General features: G+C 35.4%; 1 long non-coding RNA gene across 2 annotated transcripts; it reads right to left on the bottom strand.

Annotated features, from left to right (window-relative positions):
• Positions 1–2,098: 2,098 nt before the first annotated feature.
• On the bottom strand, positions 2,099–3,659 carry LOC125488914. Of its 2 annotated transcripts, none has more exons than XR_007266589.1 (3): positions 3,386–3,659; positions 2,698–2,975; positions 2,099–2,272 (listed from the first exon to the last, which is right to left on the bottom strand). It is a non-coding gene; the product is annotated as an uncharacterized LOC125488914 (long non-coding RNA). The 2 variants fall into 2 exon arrangements; XR_007266590.1 differs by having other exon boundaries at positions 2,860–2,975.
• Positions 3,660–11,569: the final 7,910 nt, after the last annotated feature.

Genomic DNA, 11,569 nt, shown 5'->3' with positions numbered 1-11,569 from the left:
TATAATAAAACGGTAGACAGTGTCGAGTTGAGTCGCAGCCGGCTCCGTGGTCGGGAGCGTGATCAAAGTCGCCGCGCGACGTCCCTCGAGCTATAATCCTCCAAAATTTAAACTCAATAGAAACTATTTCTGATGATGCCAAAAATTAGTCGTGAAATAGTCATAAATAGTCGTGTTTTCCAAAAAAATAGTCGTATCATACTTTCGGAGTTAGAGCTATACTTTATGGAGGATTATAGCTGGAGGTCTCCAGCTATAATCCTCCAGTCTCTTCTGAACGAACGGTAAGGCCTATCGACTTGGTTAAGGTCTCAAAAAATAGTCGTGAAATAGTCGTAATGACATGCCAAATTACAGAAATAGTCGTCCAAAGATAGCAGAGATATAAAGGTACTTTGCTGCAGCCCTGGTGGAGGATTATAGCTGGAGGTTTTGAAAATATCGAATATCTTTGGAACTACTATGACTATCGGTTTGAATTATGTCTCAAAAAATAGTCGTGAAATAGTCGCTTCTATTTATTATAATTTTAAGCTTGATACAAGCTGTTAAATAATGATATCAAATTCTTCATACAAATCAAAGTGGACGAGAATGCCAAAGCGAGCCAGTACACAAAAATAATAGCACCGTAGCATTGAAGTACTCATGTCGAATTTATCTATAAATCATTTATTTCGTCATACTTTGCATCAATAGTATCTAAACTAATCTTTGGTATGACATTTTATTGCTTTTGCCTTTACCTTACTGTGTACAGAGAAAACGTATGCCTATACACGCACACATTTATCTCTGTTATCTTGACAAACGATAGCGATGACGACTACGGCGATGTAGTACCTAGGTCAGTTATTGTCATCCCTTACTATCCCGTAATCAGACAAATATTGCTATCCTTGTCTCCTTTCTAACCGGCATGCATCGCACGCATAGAACGCGTGAGCGAACGTTTCACCGGTTGCATCTTGACAAGCAATAGCAAAGCGGTATTTATTACGTCGCTTACTATCCCGGGATCACACAAATAGTGCTGTTCTTGTTTTTTTATAAGCGTTGATGTGGCCGCCACCTCCGCCGGTGAAATTGGGATTAGTTTTATTGAAGACGCAGTACAGGGTAGCACTCAAGCGATAAGAATAAAATACGGTGTTTGAAATATTAATTACAATCACAGGCCGAAAGTACTTTTATTTATACTTAAGTTATTCATTAAACAATCTTTAGGTAATTGTATGAAAATTATCTCAGTATTATTTGACTATTAGCTATAAACATATTTAGATTAATTTAAAATAATCACAGTTGGTTTATTGCTAAGTAATAATATAATATTGACGTAGTTCAATAAAAAAAAACATGGTATGAACTTAAATATGTACTTATTTCACTATTTAAAAATAATTATTTTCTAGCCCTATATCATAAAAAGCTTAAGTTAAAGTAATCACAGATTGTTCATTAGTAGGTTTAGGTAAGTATAATCACGGTTATTGTCATAATGAAATATAACTCATTTAATTACCATCACAGGCCGAAAGTACTTTTATTTATACTTAAGTTATTCATTCCTTCATTCATCTTTAGGTAGTTTAGGATTTAATTTTTTTTATTCTCCATAGTAAAAAGTCACGTGACCAACTAAGTTTCTATGAAAAATGATATATTTTTTTCTAAATTCTGATTTCAGTTTTAGGCTTAGATATACCATGCTGCACATGTAGCATTCGGCTTAGTATACCCTATTCTATTCTATTATCTGTGGGGGTGTAAGTACCTGCACCTGGCTCTCTCGAGTGGAACCTTTGTGCATATCCCCAAGGTCTAAACTGCCTTCCTAAGCTTGGACCATTTCCCACCACGCTGGTCCACTGCGGGTTGGTGGGTTCACATATCTAGATGTGCTAAATCTAGATATGCAGGTTTCCTCACGATGTTTTCCTTCACCGTAAGAGCGATGGTATACATTGTACTTAAGTTAAAAGAACTCATTGGTACATGTCAGCGCCGGGATCGAACCCGCATCTCTTGCGTGAGAAGCGGGCGCTTACCCAACTGAGCTACCACCGCTCCCTAGTATACCCTAGTACTCGTATACCCTTTTTGCAACACCTTGTATAATGGTTTTAATAAATATACCTAAATAACTTCGTAGGTGATAATAGGGTATCTATAATGCCCAGATAACTGAATCCTGTAAGTGTAGAACTTGCAAAAATTATGAACAGCCACTGTAGCTTGCGACGTTATTGAAGAACACACGTAAGCTGCGCTGAAAAAAAAATAAGGCAAATTAACGTCTTATTAATAAAAATATTTGTTTTTTTTAATATTATATACATAATATATGATATACGAGTAGGTAGATACGAGTAGTAATAACGTTATTTCACCTAGACTATTTGTTTGGTAATTTATTGTCATTTGGAGACCACAGCAAACAGTGGAGTAAAATTTCTTATCAGTAACTTATTGCAACAATAACTTGAAACTGCGAACTTTTGTGCGAAAAGGGTAGAGTAGAAATACTGTTCATTAGTGTATTCGCTTTTTTCAATATATATGTCCCATAACCGACCTCTATTGTTTTTTAGCGAGAGAGATAGCTGAGTAAACAATTTGGCTTTTGTCCAAAACCGGTTTAGTCGGACGGTGCGTGAAACTTGTATGAAATTTCACAGGGTGTGAATTAATTACATAGGTATTTAGTTCAGAAACACGTTTTTGTCGCTTGTAACTGATAGGTACAAATGAGTTTTGACAAGTAAATTGGCTGTTATAACTTTATCAACTTCAGCACCACAACACTGTATCCTAGCATAAGCACAATACCATATGAAAATAGTGATAAATTCTTACCTAGGATTTGTTATCTGGTAATCATGTATTCGGAGCCCTTGCAGTTTTTTAGCGCATTACATCAATGCAGTCATGATAGTTTATCGGCGCATTACATCGATAGGCTGTGTTTTCACCTGAAATAATAATGGGTAGGCTTATAGGTAGGTTACACATAAAAAAAAATTATACATATATTTATTTGCCTAGTTTCATTCAGAAATACAAACAATAACGCCTTTTTTTGCTATTGAGGGGTAAATATCCACATTTAACCAGGACTACCATATGTAGGTAATCGATGATACCCACATATTTTTGTATCTACTAAGATATGTACATGAATGCCTTGATTGCATGTATGCACAATTTACTAGCTCATAGTGTAAAATTGCTAATTGAATAACAATCCCCATACATATTAAGCATAGATATTAAAAAATAATTTGGCTACGATACTTCAATAAAAAATCATGTTAATAAATAAGCTGAGCATAACAAAATGGGATGGCTTGCTTTGATATTGAGTATTAAAAAGGATACTTACTTGCAAATATTCAAACATAGCACTCACTAAACACTCTTATCTGCATCCACTAATATCTTTTAGAATATAACATCTTGAATATTCATTTGCATATAGAGCACTCACAATATTTTAACAACCAACAATAACACCGATCGTGACCATAGTTTGCACTAAACTGTAAACAAATTATCAAACAAAACATGCAAAATACTAACCCCAACTTCACCGGTGGCGGCGCGCGGCGGCGGTCACATAAGGGACGTAATAAATACCGGTTTTCTATAGCTTGTCAAGATGATACCGGTGACGCAGTCGCTCACGCGTTCTATGCGTGCGATGCATGCCGGTTAGAAAGGAGACAAGGATAGCAATATTTGTCTGATCACGGGATAGTAAGGGATGACAATAACTGACCTAGGTACTACATCGCCGTAGTCGTCATCGTCGCTATCGTTTGTCAAGATAACAGAGATAAATGTGTGCGTGTATTGGCATACGTTTTCTCTGTACACAGTAAGGTAAATGCTAAGAGCAAAAGCAATAAAATGTCATACCAAAGATTCGTTTAGATACTATTGATGCAAAGTATGACGAAATAAATGATTTATAGATAAATTCGACATGAGTAATTTAATGCTATTGCTTTTATTTTTGTATTTAGTGCTATTATTTTTGTGTACTGGCTCGCTTTGGCATTCTCGTCCACTTTGATTTGTATGAAGAATTTGATATCATTATTTAACAGCTTGTATCAAGCTTAAAATTATAATAAATAGAAGCGACTATTTCACGACTATTTTTTGAGACATAATTCAAACCGATAGTCATAGTAGTTCCAAAGATATTCTATATTTTCAAAACCTCCAGCTATAATCCTCCACCAGGGCTGCAGCAAAGTACCTTTATATCTCTGCTATCTTTGGACGACTATTTCTGTAATTTGGCATGTCATTACGACTATTTCACGACTATTTTTTGAGACCTTAACCAAGTCGATAGGCCTTACCGTTCGTTCAGAAGAGACTGGAGGATTATAGCTGGAGACCTCCAGCTATAATCCTCCATAAAGTATAGCTCTAACTCCGAAAGTATGATACGACTATTTTTTTGGAAAACACGACTATTTATGACTATTTCACGACTAATTTTTGGCATCATCAGAAATAGTTTCTATTGAGTTTAAATTTTGGAGGATTATAGCTGGAGGCACGTGCCGCGCGTGCATACGCAAACATTTCCTCTCCGCCACACACACCATCTCATACTGTACCGTCTTAGATGGCCGTGTGCCTGCTTATTATTGCATGCGGGTTGCATAGTTATGATGTGAATAGTAATTGTTAAGTAAGTATGTAAGAGTACCGCCTATAGATAATAAATCAGCATAAAGATCGGATCAGAGGAAATCTTTGTGGAAGAGCTATTATTGCCTATATTAAGAGGTAGCTGAATAATGTTTATCTAGTATCACACAGTACACTGAAATTAAGTAGAGTTTCTCTATTAGAATAGGTAAATCTCTGAATAAAGAAACACTAAGCAATAAGGTACTTAAAACGGAATTCATAATTCGGTTTGAATTCTGCATTGTGCAAACTTATTCCCTTTGTAATCACAGCCAACACACAGTCACAGGAAAAACCTCCACAACAGCTATTTTGCCATTCCTAGAAACTAACGTTTTAAGTAAAAATCTGTTACAATTAACAGTTACTGATATAATAAAAATATAAAAAGTAGTGACTGCCTGGGACCTTCCTCGTCTGTTTTGACGCCACAAAAAACAATAACCGCTCTATTTTAAATTTTTATTGCTCAAAAATAGAGCAAATGTTTTTGAAAGTGAGTTTTTGCGGGTGTCACCGTTATGTTCTTTTGTTTATTTTACCGGAAAATAACAGTGTCACTAGCGGCATGTTTTACGTACTTATAATATAAAGATAAAGATAAAATACTCTTTATTGCACACAAAAAGAAACAGTATTACAAACATGAACAGAAAATAAATAGCACAAACGGCGGCCTTATTACTAAAAGTAATCTCTTCCAGACAACCAAATTGAAAGGACATAGAAATAATGAAAAAGGGTAGCGTGTGAAAATAAGAGATATTTATAAACTACATTAATATAAAGTATAAACGATATGTAAACACCTACATATAATAATATATAAAACCTACATAGTTAATAATAAATATATACCTATATATTCTATAATAATACATAAATATTATTAAAAATAAATAAATAATTGCTGGTGCATTCTAATCAGGATAAGATAAATTTAAGTAGTGCTGTCGGAGCTTGTTTTTGAAGGATGGTAGAGAGGGTGCGAGTCTGATTTCAATGGGCAGATCGTTCCATAATTTAACAGCCTGAAATGTGAATGAGCCCTCATAAAACACAGTTGTGCAAGATGGAACATGAAGGCGAAGGTTATGAGTATAATATAGGGACAAAAACAAATATTGGTTTTCATGAATATACCTAGTTCAGTTTGCGTCAGCACTGATGTTAATTCGGTTGTCGATCGCTGAAACTGTGGTAGGTATATCTATGGAGCATTTTATTTATTGCAGTACCTAGGTACTCTTGGTAATCCTTAGAGGCCTTCTCTACAGGCAAAGAAATCGCAACAACAAACGTGAACTACGTTTTGCGCGTCGTCAATAAAGAATATCGCCGTGTGGAGACCCCTTCTGTGACCTTTGTATACGAGTACATATACAGGCTGTTTCAAAAAGCAAACTTGTTGGTCACGTCAGTCACGTGACTTTTTTACTATGGAGAATGAATATTTTCTTCACGAATTTCCAAATTCTGATTTCAGTGTCGGGACTGTCGGGCTAAGATATAACATGCTGCACAATTGCACATCATCGCTAGTTTCGGCTTAGTATACCCTTTTTGTCACACTCTGTAGAAGTGTGACAAAAGTGTGCATGACACGACGATAGTACCGTCACGATTTCCTCGCCTGGGGAGACGGCCCCTTTAGTGTTTGTCGAAGGTAATCCGGCTCACATGTGAACTTCTTACAAAATTTAAATTAATTGATGAAAGGCTGATTATGGTGATGAGTTTGGTATACTTAAATAAGAAGATTTTCTAGCAAAGATATTAAGTAAGTACGTATCTGTAGAAGTTTATTTATATGGATAAAAGTTTTAAATTACTGTTTGAAAATAGCATCTCCTTTTCAACCTTTCTCCGTACACTTCAATAACAAGGCTATTGCGCCAACAACCCATTCCGATTAGTCACGGAGCCCACCGCAAGGACCCGCACTGTTAGCGGAGCCAACATCTCAACAAACCCAACAATACCCAACCTGAGGTGACACTTACCAGCATTCTATGATTCGTGGAAGGATTGTCCCACAACAGAACAGCGCTTTGTCTCGCCCGAACTGCGGGTTTATTGCTACCGTAACTAAAACACCAGAGGAACCTACAGCCGCCTCTAAATGATGATCGTGAAGGCTTGAAAAGAATCTGCGGGCTGCCACGGCTCACGACCAATCGATTATACGAAGTAATAGGGGTAAAAAAACGTGTTTTATGCACTGGACGATAATGGAAATATTTGCCTACAGCGGGTTTTATTGTCTTTATAGGTTAATGGGCTGTCTAGACAGTAGATTATCCTTATGTCTTAATTATAGTTATGAGCCTATATATCAACAACCCATATTTAATCCCATTCCCATTTTACCTAAGTATTTAAGATAGGTTTTATAGTTTTCTTCCAAGTCTAATTATTAGGTAATAGTTGGGCTAATACGTTAGCTGTGTGCATTATATTCATTCAATAAAGGTAGATAATATTATATAGAATGTAGAAACATGTGCAGTGATTAACAAAGCTGTAATCACCTAACAGTAAAACTGTCGTTTCTTTGACGCAAACTTTTGAGCGTCCGCTGTTTATGACTCCGACCGAGCCGGCAATAAAAACTTATTTTGTAGTTTTCGCGTTACTCGCCCTTGGCGATGGCCTGGCGGCTCATAAACCTTTTTTCAACTTTGTTTATAAATCGCAAAACGTAGCGGTCGTCCTTCAAAGAGCGAAATTGACGGGTTGAGTCCGACAAAGAGACAATAGTGACGAAACGTTTAGCAAACACGAGTTAAGCGTCGGGTTACTTTGTTCACTGTAATTGCGGGCGGTCGCCAATAACATCGAAAACTCCTTTCTTTTATCTCCGAGCTGGGTTTTCGTCGCGGAAACGTTACGAGTTGTTATTCACTTTTTACAACTGTAATTGCACATTTTTTGTTGCCTCACAAAGTTTCGTGGTTTATGTGAACGTCGTCGTCTTCATTAGACACGTCTTTGTCAGACCAGACGAAATCGTACGAAAGAAGAAAAGTTCTGTTGATTACTTGGATGACTTTCTGGTGACTTGACTGACTAACCATCACAAATTTATAGATCTTAAGAAAAAAACATTGGAATTGAACTGCAGACTGGATAACAGGGTAGAAGATACATCAACCCCTGCCTAGTTATAGAATCTATAACAAGGCAGGTTCATAACACAGATCTTTCTTCCATGGCCACGCCACGCATATGCAACCAAACTATAGAAGCGATTCACACACTGCATCATCGCAGGGTTTTTACGCACTCACGCGCGTCTCACGTATTGTCAATCCACTGCGGCTCTGACTCATTTCAAGATGCATTTTCATACACTCCATGGCCCCCAAAATCACTTACAGCAGTGAAAACGGTGTGCCATACGACAACCCGCACCCATCGCGCGGAGGTGCATGCTTTTCCGCGTGTAACCTACATAAATATACTCTCTAGCAATGAAAAAGTTCCACTCAGTTCCACTTACAAAATGTCATCACCAAATGACCCGAATTTTTTAACAAAATATTTGACTTTAAAATTGGGAATATTTGGATGCGCTGTTAAATGTACTTAAATATTGCAGAAGGCGTCATTAAGCTGGTTTTTTCCGCGTAGAAGTAATTTGCTGATATCGTCCCTATGGATCTTTTCTATTGCTTGTGAGTGTATGTGCGTGATCATGAACGTGCATTGATACGTTTTCCGTTTTTTTGGACAGAACAATAATAAAACTATGAATCGCTTATAAATGATAATACCTGGTGATGTTCTGCGACAGATGGGTAGGTAAGGTACCTATGTAATATGTAATAATAACTTTATCCGCTATTTGCACATTGCAGATATAATACTTATGTAAATAATACCAACCACATGCTGGCAGTGTTAACTACCCTACTAACCGGATGCACATCGACAGATCATAATATGCGGTTGTCACGTTCTCCCTATATCACTCTGACTGATACCTCATAATTTTCAGCAGGTAGATACTATACACCGACCGCTGCCGAATTATGTCTAATTTTCCAAATGCGCCATCACAAAAACCAACTGGAGAATGTCCACCTGCGCTTTTTTCCACGAGGTGCCGCTGTAAAAACGGGCAACTATCGTGATTATACGCCGCGGCTCGTTATGTGGAGGAACGGTCTCGCCGAAAACCACACTTCGGGGCGAAAACAAATATTGCGTTTCACGCGCCGACGCAACCTGCCATTAGCTCGCCTTTAATGACGCCCACATAGTGTAAAGTCCAGCGCCGAAATTCGCCAGCACTTTCTTACGGCCGCGAGTTATAATTATCCGGGGCCGGGATGCCAGTTTTAGAAGCACAAAAAGCAATAAAAGGGAGTAATTACGCTGCCCTCAAGACCACTTTTGACGCGAATGTTTTCTGAATTTATTATTCTGATGGCTCCTCCGTCCCCCGTGGTATGCGTTTAAACAAGCAAAATAAATTAAATCAATCTCGCGTTCGTTAAAATTCAGATGGGGCATAAAATGATAATTGTGTTACATTTACCATTAAGTTTATTTCTCTTTTAATAAGGGTTCGTTAAACAAAAATATTTTACTCGTAAAATATGCAAAGAAAAAAATCTATGAAACAGTTTCCTTTGAAATGGAAATCAAAGCGGTATCTTAAAACAATTTAGATACAAAACTAAATAGGGTGAAAAGTATTAAGTATGCAGTTATGTAATTAAGTATATATATAACTATTTGTATAAGCAACAATGATTAACTAAAATTCTTTTATAAAAAAGGTTGTTATATCATTAATATTAACTAGAACTAAGTATATAATTTTGCTAATAATTACATCTTTACACATGTTTAAATACAAGTATTTAAAGTAGCCCTTTCATTGATAATTTATAGGAACACGGAGTGTAAGAGATTCTAAACCTAAATGCAAAGAAATAAAATAAAAACTTCAAAAATATATAAGAATTTATCTATACATATTGAATATGTATTAAATTCAAAGATAGCAAAATATAATAATATTTAAAATAGAACCTCCTCCTTTTTTTGAAGTCGGTTAAAAGGCGGATCCACACTGATGTAATACATTGCGAGTTACATTGCAGGTTTCACAGCAGTGTTTATCGGCCTTTATGTGAATATATTGGGGATAATACAGTAGCCATAAAATATAAAATAGGCAATGTCATAACATTTCTATCAATGAAATGTTAAACATAATTATAAAAGTAAATTATACGTAGTAAGTATACGTAAATCTATATTAAATAGTTTACAACAATAATTATTCTGATTCCATTTCTGTTTCATCACATATAAATACTGATTATTTTTGTCATGAACCCGCGTATATTAATAATTAAACTTATTCTATTATTTGGAATGGTGAAAAACTTGCAGTAATGTTAGCAATGTGTGTGAATCCTTCTACATTCCCATTATAGATTATAGTTTTTTACAGTTTAAAACCAGTACTTTATTGAAATAGCAAATATATTTTCTTATACATTGCGGTATTTCGGATCGTATCGTGAGTAAGGTAATTTCAGTGAGTAGTTTGTAAAAATTTACGTTCATCAGAAAAATTTATATTTTTACGATGAATAAAAATGTTTGACTTTGACTTCACATACACAACGTTAAATAATTAACTAATAGCACGTTTAACATAGGCACAGCAGATAACTTTGGAAGATATTTTAAATTAACACTTGCATACATTGTTTTTGACAGAATACAGAATTAATTTGAAGCCTGCCCGCGTATTCACTATTAACACACACGCTTAGTGTTAGACGAGCAATACAATAGCAATGAAATAGTTCCACTCACAGAAAATCGACGCCAAAACGCCGCATTTTTAACATTTCACTTGAAATTTTAAAACAATATTTACGTTTTTACATGGTAATATTTTAAATATTGCAGAAGGCGTTAAAAAACCCGTTTTTCTCCGTTTAAGGGCCAGTTTTTTGATCCGTGGTCAACTTTAACCATTAGTTAAAGGACGTGTCAAGCATGACAGCTGCATACGAATTTTGATGGTTTATAACGAGTTTATAACTAATGGTTGCTATTTTTGACCAATGGTTGAGTTAACTAGGGATCAAAAAACTGGCCCTAAGAGTAATTTGGTGCTATTGTCACTGAAACTTTTCCATTGCTTGTAAAAATCGAAAATACAACCGTAGACCTAAACTAATGTTCCAAAAAAATATACATCTCTTTTTGCCGCCGCTATGTTATTTTTGTACGAATCTTAAGTGATACACAGCATCATATATATTATTTTCAATGCCGCATTTTTCCTACCTTATTTAAATTGATTAAGTATATTTTAAATATAATTGGCTAATTGATATCATTGTCGGACTAACGCATACGTTTATAATTTTCTGAGTTTATAACCCTGTGAATTTATAATTATATTTTAATTGATATAGATAAAAGATAATAATGATGGTTCTTCTGAATAAAAAGCAAGCACAAAACGTTGAACTTTCTAAACTTTAATTTCTGCACTGGGAATTTCAGTAAACCAAAAATAATTGTAATAATTGACCCTTTTGGTATTAGAGTTTTTTTTATTTGTGCTATTTGGCTTCCGGATCCAGCTTTTATTTTTATTTTATGCCCAAATATATGTACCTAGCTATATCTATATATCTATAGCTAGGTACAAAAAAAATATATCCATCTGGATATTTTTAGATTTATTGTATTTGTTTGTAAAGAAAAACACATGATTGTTATAAAATGTGAAAGGGAAAATGGTTATGTGGTATCACTTTTAAATGTAAGTACAATGTTTTACAGTAGGGATCGTTATTTTAATTATACATAATTA

Source organism: Plutella xylostella, chromosome 8 (genome assembly GCF_932276165.1).
Source record: "Plutella xylostella chromosome 8, ilPluXylo3.1, whole genome shotgun sequence".
NCBI classification, from domain to species: Eukaryota; Metazoa; Arthropoda; class Insecta; order Lepidoptera; family Plutellidae; genus Plutella; species Plutella xylostella.
The sequence above is the reverse complement of the archived record's forward strand: the minus strand, read 5'-3'. Positions and strand labels throughout refer to the sequence as shown.